General features: G+C 34.3%; 1 protein-coding gene across 3 annotated transcripts in view; it reads right to left on the reverse strand.

Moving 5' to 3' along the window:
• The window catches only part of LOC106459907, a 129426-nt gene extending 125398 nt beyond the window's left edge, over positions 1–4028 (reverse strand). For all 3 annotated transcript variants that reach the window (XM_022386481.1, XM_022386482.1, XM_022386479.1), the window contains exon 1: positions 3909–4028. The gene's annotated coding sequence lies outside the window, so the exon portion shown is untranslated. The remainder of the gene's footprint in view (positions 1–3908) is intronic.
• Positions 4029–10758: the final 6730 nt, after the last annotated feature.

The raw sequence follows: 10758 nt of genomic DNA on the forward strand, positions 1-10758 counted from the left end.
ACTCTTACCAGAGACAAAAGTTTAAAATTTTTGTGTTATTTCTCTTGCCATTCTTTAGAGTTTACTAGAATAAGGTTTATCAGGACAGCCGCGATACTCTTACTAGAGACAAACGATTAAGTTTAGTGTTTTTTTGTCTTGTCATCTTTTAGGGTTTGCTAGAATAAGGTTTTTCAGGACAGCCATCACACTCTTACCAGAGACAAAAGGTTAATGTTTTCTGTGTTTTTTGTCTTGTCGTATTTTAGAGTTTACTAGAATAGTGGTTTTCAGGACAGTCGTCACACTCTTACTAGAGACAAAAGGTTAAGTTTAGTGTTTTTTGTCTTGTCGTACTTTAGGGTACAGTAGATATAATACAGTATTTCAGGAGAGTCAAGACACTCTTACCAGAGACGAGAGACTAAAATTTGTTGTATTTTAGCCTTGTCGTCTTTTGGGATTTATTTAATAAAATATAGTTTTTCAGGAGAGCTGCCATACTCTTACCAGAAACAAAAGGTTAAAGATTGTATATTTTTTCCTTTAGTCCTTTAGGGTTTAGTAGAATAAGGTTTATCAAGACAGCCGTCATACTCTTGCCAAAGACAAAAGGTTAACGTTTTTGTTTCATTTCTCTTGTCGTCTTTTAGGGTTTACTAGGTAGAATAGGGAATTACAGGACAGCTGTCACACTCTTATCAGAGACTAAAAGGTTAAAGTTTTTGGTTGTTTTTTTTGTCTTGTCGTACTTTAGGGTATACTAGATAGAATACAGTATTTCAGACAGTCGAGACACTCTTTCCAGAGACTAGAGATTAAAATTTGTTGTGTTTTAGCCTTTTCGTCTTATTTAATGGAACATAGTTTTTCATGAGAGTCGCCATACTCTTACCAGTGACAAAAGGTTAAAATTTGTGTATCTTTTATCTTGTCGTCCTTTAGAATTTACTATAATAAGATTTTTCAGGACAACCGTCATACTCTTACCAGAGACAAAAGGTTCAAGTTGTTTGTGTTTTTAGTCTTGTCGTACTTTAGGGTATACTAGATAGAATACAATATTTCAGGAGAGCGGAGACATGTGGATGAGATATTAAAATTTGTTGTGTTTTTTATCTTGTTGTATTTTGTGATTTATAAGATAGAATACAGTTTTTCAGGAAAACCGCCACACTCTTGCCAGAGATGAGAGATTAAAATCTGTTGTGTTTTTTGTCTTGTCGTTCTTTAGGGTTTACGAGATAGAATGTGGTTTTTCAGGACTGTCGTCGCAGACTTACCAGAGACAAAAAGGTTAAAGTTATTTGTGTTTTTTTTGTCTTGTCATTTTTTAGGGTTTACGAGATAGAATGTGGTTTTTAGGACTGTCGTCGCAGACTTACCAGAGACAAAAGGTTAAAGTTTGATGGTTTTGTTGTTGTTGTTTTCGACATATCGTCCTTTAGAGTTTACTAGAATACTGTTTCTCATGACAGCCATCACACTTTTACTAGAGACAAAAAGTTATTTTTTGTAATTTTTTTGTTTGTTTTCTTATGCATTATGGTTTCATTGAGCTAATAGTGGAAAGTAAGGAAAATATTTTTAAAATATACATGTACATAAATATATGCATTTAAATACTTATTTTCGATTTATTCCAGTAAAATGGTTTGCTTGTTTGTAATTAAGCCCAAAGCTACACACTGGCCTATCTGTGCTCTGCCCACCACGGATATCGAAACCCAAATTCTATTGTTGTAAGTCCGCAGACATACCGCTGTGCCACTGGGGGGGGGGGGCAGTAAAATAGAATAAGTACTAAGAAAAGACTAAATAGGAGTTGTTAGTATGTAATCATGAAAATTACTATTCAATAACGAAAACCTATTATTACTAGAATTGCCTTTATCAACATTAAACAACATCAGGAGATGTGATGAACAGTTTTCCATTTACTATTCAATGAAACAACCTTTTTAAACATTACCCACAATTCATCTCTATCTAAATCGTTCTTTTCCTACAGAACAGTTTTGCACAATGAAATGTTTTTTGTTTTGTTTTTTCATTTATAAACTATTTTCTACAAAGCCACGTATGTATTTTTTTTACCTATAATTCATTTTTCAAAGGCGGCAGTACAAGTTATCTCTCTCTATGATAGACGAATGATAAGTATAATTTGGATGGAAATAACGTTAACAGTGTTATGGAAGAAAGGGATCTTGGTGTAGTGGTTGATGAGTGTCTTAATCCATCCAAGCTTTGTGCTGTTGCTAGTGGTAGGGCAAATAGGATTTTAGGTTGTATCTACAGAAATACTGAATGCAAGTCTAAAGAGGTTATTATTTCATTTTAAGATCATTGGTGAGACCACATCTAGAGTATTGTGTTCAGTATTGGGTTCCTTACATCAGAAAGGACATTGAATTGTTGAAAAGGGTACAGATAAGGGCTAGTAGGACGATACCTTGGATGGAAATGTTATCGTACAAGGATTGGCTTAAGATCTCTCAACTTGTTTTATCTTGAATAAGGAAGAGTTAGATTGGATTGGATTAAGATGTTTAAGATTGTTAAGGGAATTGATAATGTTGATGCATCATCTTTTTCATACTTAAAAATGAAAATTGTAAAACTAGGGGACACAAATATACATTTTGGCAGGAAAGAAGCCATCTTCATGTAAAACAACTTGATATGTCTAACCAGGTGGTTGGTCCTCTGAAAGGGGGTTTCCTTCGGATTTGGTGGATTCAGTTAACTTGAGGGAGTTTAAGGGAAGGCTTAATAAATACTTGAATGATAAGAGCTGGTTTAAAGTGTTTCGTTTTATTTAAAAATTTAATGGATGAGACGGCCTAGATGAACAAGCGGGTCCTATGCTGTCCTTAAATTATATGTATATATATTTAGGTGTATGTAGCGGATTAGTTTCATAGTCATTGTAGCTATCGTTCTTTACAGAGATAGTTCATTCAAACTGGCCACTTCTACATGCTTTTTCCACATACATTCATTCTTGTTACGTTAACGTTGACTTTTTCTCGTCATTATTCGTCTATATAATATTACAGCCCACTTCGATAGATTCTTGTATCTGTTACTCATCTATAGAGTGTTGTAGTTCAATTGCACTAGCCTCTTGTATTAATTGTTCACATATACACAGTTTTGCAGTCATATTGCATAATCTTCTTTTAGTTTGTTTTGTTTTTGAATTTCGCGCAAAGCTCTACGAGGGCTATCTGCGGTAGCCGTCCCTAAGTTAGCAGTGTAAGACTAGAGGGAAGGCAGCTAGTCATCACCACCCACCGCCAACTCTTGGGCTACTCTTTTACCAACGAATAGTGGGATTGACCGTCACATTATAACGCCCCCACGGCTGAAAGGGCGAGCATGTTTGGTGGGATGCGGATTCGAGCCCGCGACCCTCAGATTGTGAGTCGAGCGCCTTATCCACCTGGCCATGCCGGGCCTTCTTTTAGTTATTGTTAATCCACATAATGCTGAAATTCAACTAAACAGACTTTCTTCACATAATGCATATCTTAATAATATGATACTTCAGTTAAAGTGATCATACTTAAGTGCTTTTTTTGGTAATGCTTAGCTATCTTTTACAACTAACAGTGTTATATAAATACATATGTTTATTTGTGTTTATAAATAACATGTCACAGCAGTGTTTTGTGAAGGTATATAAAATATACAAATTATAATAAACAATTGGTAAATAAAGTAAAACTAGAATTTTCCAATAACAAGGCGACGTTATCTGAGAGTAAAACATTAACACACAGATAGCTTTTTATATTTTACACATTTCATAGAGAAAAAACAGTAGTAATAATAAGCTTACTAACAAAACTTTTTTTTTTCATTTCTTGTATAAAGTGTCTTGACATATAGGTTGGTAGATAAAAGTAAGAATCTTTACTTACTCATTAGTTCCTCTTTCTCTTCATGTTCTCCACAATTCTACCCATTAGATTACATCATACATCGCTTTCTAGTAGAACAAAGAAAGGATGGAATTGAAACACACGAAGCGCGTGCTAGCAAGAAGCACGAGAACAAGATGACGTCAGTAGCGTCTCTAAGAAACGATCCTGCTGGGATTAACCAAGTGACCCCTCTGCGATGTGACGTCATTCCACAGCCGCGAGCAAACACATAAGTGATTCGGAAGAACTTGAGGGCGTGTTTCCACATCTTTTGGTCCACTGTCCGGAGTTTGAAGGTATCGATTGGTTATGTTTCCACAGAAAGAGTGAGACACTAGAAGACTAGCGTTGCTAACATCGGTTTCAAGCCAACTTGCGTACGTTAGCGTCAACAAGGTAGAATGATACCGTCTGACGACATAAGAAACTAATAATTTTTGTTACCTCCTCGTTATTCAACATTTCGACAGTTCGGTCTTCACTAATTCACCTTACACCATACCTTCATAACCATTTACATTTCCCAATCCGATTTTCTTGCTAGATTTAGCGCTCGACATTATTAATAATTGTAACCTAAATTCTCTGCAAGAAACGGTTTATATTACAAACATTTTCGAACACCTATAAGAAGCGAAACAAAAGTTTATAAAATACAGTCAGTAGGTTTAACTGTATTATCTGTGGTTACTTTGATATTTAGCTGATCAGCATGTCTACTTTACTCTGGTTATTTCAATAATGGCAACAACCAGTAGGTCAACTTTTACTTTAGTTACTTTACTGACACACGTCAGTAGGTTTAACTGTATTATCTGTAGTTACTTTGATATTTAGCTGATCAGCATGTCTACTTTACTCTGGTTATTTCAATAATGGCAACAACCAGTAGGTCAACTTTTACTTTAGTTACTTTACTGACACACGTCAGTAGATCTAGCTGTATTATCTGTAGTTACTTTGATATTTAGCTGATCAGCATGTCTACTTTACTCTGGTTATTTCAATAATGGCAACAACCAGTAGGTCAACTTTTACTTTAGTTACTTTACTGACACACGTCAGTAGATCTAGCTGTATTATCTGTAGTTACTTTGATATTTACGCTGATCAATATATCTACTTTACTCTAGTTATATTAATAATGGGAAAAATCACCAAGTCAACTTTTACTCTAGTTACTGTATCGACACACGTCACTAGGTTTAGTTATATCATTTTACGTTGGAAAGATAAGCTGTTATACTGTTAAAAATTTTTGAATATTATTTGATATTGATATTATCATTTGTAGTGGTTTCGGTTATACAACAAATATTGGTAAATAAAATAGTAGGGTTAAAGTTTTAAATTAGAGCTTAGTTGTGTAATTTGTACTACAACGATAGATTAGGCTTAGGAAGTGTAACGGAACTTTTAGGCTTAGCTGTAATCCATCTTACTCGTAATCGTAATCGTAAAACAAGTTAAATACATTGTTTTATTAAACAAAAACAATTGAACGACTAATTAATTATCTCTTCGTGATTTAAGGAATATCTTATTTACTGGCTGATCAGTCTCTCCAAACAAAGTGCTGTTGGTAAGGCAAATAGGATTTTAGGTTATATCTAAAGAAATATTGAATACAAGTCTAAAGATGTTATCATGTCGTTATATAGGTCACTGGTTAGGCCACAGTTGGAGTACTGTGTTCAGTCTTGGGCTCTTTACCTTAGGAAATACATTGAATTGTGCTTTTCTGGCTGACAAATTGAGCAAAAAAATAACAATTCCAAAATTGTCTATATCTCGGTTTGGGACATGTATCTTTGTACCAAATTCCATGTAAATTAGTCGTAATACGGCGGAGCAATTGTCAAAAAATCCTCAAATTATGTTTTTTGTGATATCTTGACCTCCCTATATTTACTAAAAAATGAGCAAGTCCAACATTTGGTAGAAAAGTATCTTTGTACCAAATTTCACGGGAATTGATCGAAATAAGGCCGAGATATTGATCAAACCTTAGAATTGTGAGCTCTGACCCCCTAAAAAAAAAGACTTAAAATGGGCAAATCCAACTTTATTTTTATTTGTGCCAATTTGTGGTGTAAATATGACCGCACGGGAACCCAAAATATATATTTTGGGATTGTTTCACCTTGACCCCATACAATCTTTAAAAAGGGCTAAATAGAAAAAATGATCTTACCAAGTTTCAAGTCAACCCGCCGAGAAATGAAAGAATGGCGGTCGATTGAAAAGTGTTTGGAAGAAGAAGAAAGAAAGAAAAAGAAAAATATACAATAGGAAAACAGCGTGTTTCTCTGACGAGACTTAATTACTGTCGAATCACAGGTCGTAATTAATGTACAGTATTTCGGAACTGCAACTAACGCTGACGTATGTAAGACCACAACTTCAATGTGTAATATTTCAAAACCACAACCCACGCTGACTACTTTCACACCGCATCTTCAACTAACTATACAATATTTATAACTGACGCTGACTGCTTTTAGATCACAGTTGCTATTCAATGGCGATGTTTTTAAATTGTAATTAACGCAATATTGTTATATATCAACAGCATTAACTCAACGTACAATGTTTCTAAACAATAAATGACGACGACTTGTCAGATCATAGTCTTAAGTAATTTACAATATTTCTAAATTGTAACTAACGCAGTCTTCTGTCGGATTACAGCTTTTAATCAATATATAATATTTATAAACTGCATATAACGCACACTACTGTCAGTTCATACCTTTTAATAAATGTTTCTAAACAACAATTAGTACCGCCTGACCGTAGTCAAATCTCAGTGTGTGATATTTCTAAACTACAGCTAACGCTAGTTCTGTCAGATCACAGCTTTTAATGAATGTTACAACACTTAACTCTGAATGCTGTCAAATAACAGCTTTTGATCAATGTACAATGCTTCTAAACTACAATATCCTAAATGATAACCACATAACTTCCAAAATTTTTAAAGAACGTCTACTCGTCAGTCACGGGCATGATAAAAATATTAAAAAAAACTTTGATCCACAGTATCTGCTAAAAATCAGCCCCAACTGGGTGCTCAGATACATTTTGTTATCACAGAAAGAAATGTTTCACCTGTCAATATGTTAACACCACAAAATCCATATATAGCCCCAGTGGAAAGTTCCAAATATAACACATGCATTTCAATAAGCCTGATATAATGTGTGGTCTGTAAAAAAATGTGGCATGCTGTATATTGGCCAAACCGGTCGCCGCTTAGGAGATCGTTCACTTGAACATTTTTTCTATATAAGAAATAATGGCACCATGAAATCTGTAGGTAGACACTTCAATAACTTTTCATACTGCAACTCCGACTTTATATTTTTACTCATATTTGCTCCCTCCTCTGTAATGCAAAGAGTTTTGTTTTGTTTTAGTTAAGCACAAAGCTACATAACGGACTATCTGTGCTGCGCTCACCACGGGTATCGAAATCTGGTTTCTAGCGTTATAACGCAGCAAGCTTTCCGCTATGGCACTGGGGTTCAACGCAAAGAGAACATCTGGAAAGCATTTGATTTTAGTATTAGCCACTATTTATCCCATTGGAAAGAATGGTGAATCATTTTTTTCCTTTACTTTATTCTTTATCTTTATTGATTTTAGTATTAGCCACTATTTATGCCATTGGAAAGAATGGTGAATCATTTTTCCCTTTACTTTATTCTTTATCTTTATTGATTTTAGTATTAGCCACTATTTATCCCATTGGAAAGAATGGTGAATCATTTTTTCCTTTACTTTATTCTTTATCTTTAATGTCCGGGCCTGGCATAGCCTGGTTGTAAGGGCACTCGACTCGTAACCTGCAAGTCGGGAGCTCGAATCCAATCACTGAACATATTTGCACATTCAACCGAGGGAACGTTATAATGTCGTGGGCGATCCTACTATTCGTCGGTAAAGAGTTAGGTAGTGTTGATTAGCTGCGTTCTCTTTAATCTATCTCTTTAATTGGCCCCCAGTGGCACAGCGGCATGTCTGCGGACTTACAACGCTAGAATCCGGGTTTCGACACCCGTGGTGGACAGAGCACAGATAGCCCATTGTGTAGCTTTGTGCTTAATTACATACAAACAAACTATTTAATTAAAAGTTGAAACGACTTACGCAGATATCCCTCAAGTAGCAGTACGCGAAATTCAATAAAACAAAAATTTGATACCTGATCTACACTTTCTTACATTGGACTTTTGTTTACATAACAGTTTTGTTCATTGAACGCATTTTTTTTCTTCTTCACCAGCACGATCTCTTTTCCTTAACCATAATTGTTGCCATTCTAATCGTATGTTTGTTTTCATTTTATGTTCTTTCTTCGCATTTTTTGTAGGTTAAGTTCCCATAACCATATATTTGTTTGTTTTCGCTTCTTTCCACAATTTTTTTATATTAAATTCTCGTGCCTTTTATTCTTCTATCACGCTGGACAATATTATTCGATGCACATATTTATTCTCTCAGTGTTTTAATTTTCGTACATTGTTGACTTTATTCATGTTCTATTTACTTTTTCATTTAGTTTATTTTCTTTAATTTATTGTCTTTTTTATAATTTTTCTCTCAATTTACCTAACAAATTATTAATATTATTATTTTTATTTTTGAACGCTAGTTCATCCAAGGCAAGGGCAACACCACAAACATTTAGCAAGCCAAGTCAGAAGTGTCGATAAGTGCTATAAAACTGTCTGGAAAAGCAGCAGATTCAGGGAAACGAGTTTTTTGTTACCATCCGCTCCAGGAATCAAAACGAGCTTATGTTCTTCCTAGTAAGGTAGAACCTTTGTACACAATTTACTGGGGTAAAAGAAAGATTTGTGAACCTTTAGCAACACTTAAAGAAGTACGCCAGTCACTCTTCCCTCTTCGCCAGGACATTAAGCGCAGCCTGAATCTTACACCTTACAAGGTCTCCATTCCTGATGACCCCTACCACTTCATGCACAATTTATGGCTAGAGAATGCTCCTATTGGAGAACTTTCATAGATGACTAGATCAACAGTAAAACGTGTTGCACTAGCACTTATTGAACTATAAGTACTGTTGTAATATAGATCATTTACTGTAGATTATAACTGGAAGATCTAATCTACAACAAATGGTTATTGTTACCATATCACAGATTATACTTGCTCTACATTGTTTCTAAATAAGAACTAACTCTGACTTTTTCCTGCTTACAGCTTTCAAGTAATGGATATTATTATTTAAACTACATTTAAATTGCTGTCACATCACGGCCTTAGATGAATTCAAAATGTTTCTGAACTACGACTAATGGTGACTGTTTTCAGGACATACTAATTACTGTAAGAATATACCTTTTAAACAATGTATAAAAATTATAAACTCTAACTAAGGCTGACTAGTTTTTAATTAATGTACGATATTTCTAATTTAGAGCTAACAGTGACTGTTATCAGATCACAGGTTTTATTATTTGTTTGTAGTTAAGCACAAAGTTACACAAAGGGCTAGCTGTGCTCTGCCCATCACGGGTATCGAAACCCAGTTTCTAGCGTTATAAGTCCGCAGGCATGCCGCTGTGCCACTGGAGGGCCGCAGGTTTTAACCGTTGTAAAGTATTCAGTATTAGGTGTAAAATTACACCTAACACTGAATACTCTATGACTATAGCTTCTAAATAATTCATAGTAATTCTAAACTACAAATAACTCTGACTGCTGTCTGATCCAAACCTTCAACCACTGCACAACTCTAGTTTACAAATAACGCTTATTACTGTCACATCAAGGTGGTTGTTGTTTTTTAATCAAAGTACAATATTTTTAAACTATATTTTTTTTTTTACTTTTGTACGGTCATAATATTTCTAAGCTGCAACTAATGCGGACTGCAGCCAGATCATGACTTTCATACAGTTACAATGTTTGTATACTACAATGAAGGATTACGTCTGTCAGATCGCTGCTCTTAAACAATGCGAATATTTCTAAACTCCAGTTATCGCTGACTACTGTTAGCTCACAGATTTTAATACATGCACAATGTTTCTAAAATACAATTCAGCTGAAAATTGTCACATTACAGAATTTGAATCAAAGTACAAAGTTTTTAGGTTGCAATTTACGTTGACTACCTTTAGAACATTGCTTTTAATCAATGTGTAATATTTCTAAACCACAATTAACAATGACTACCGTCATATCACAGCTTTTAATCAATGTAAGATGTTTTTAATTACATCTAGCACTGACTGTAGTCAAGTCATAGTTTTCAATATATATAAACTTTTTCTATACTACATCTACTGCTATCTGATATCAGATTACAACCTTTGTATTTATTAAAAGGAATGTATTGACAGCAGTCAGCATTAGTTGTAGTTTCTACCTGAAATATTGCAAAGGGCAGATCCATAAAATGTTAGTGGTATTCTTGTAAATTTAGTTTCATATTTACTTAACTGCATTTACACCTATGATGGTGACCTGAGATTTGAAATTGTAATTTTAAATGAAGATAAACTAATAATCTCAATTATTTAAAATATGATAGTAATATTTCAAGATATATTTTTATAATCATCACATCTCATTGAAGTGGCGTGAAATTGTACTTTTGGGTGTAACACCTGTGTCAGTACTTCACACCCGTGGAAGTATAAAATAGACCTTTTTCAAAACATAAATCATTTAACAATATATATATACTTGTTTCAGAATTTTTTGCGAAAAGCTACACAACTGCTTTTTGTGTATATTCGTCCTTAATTTTAAACTGATAGAAAATAGAAAAAACAGCCAGTCAACAACACCCATCGCCAACTCTTGGGCTACT

Source organism: Limulus polyphemus, unplaced genomic scaffold (genome assembly GCF_000517525.1).
Source record: "Limulus polyphemus unplaced genomic scaffold, Limulus_polyphemus-2.1.2 Scaffold679, whole genome shotgun sequence".
In the NCBI taxonomy this organism is placed as follows: Eukaryota; Metazoa; Arthropoda; class Merostomata; order Xiphosura; family Limulidae; genus Limulus; species Limulus polyphemus.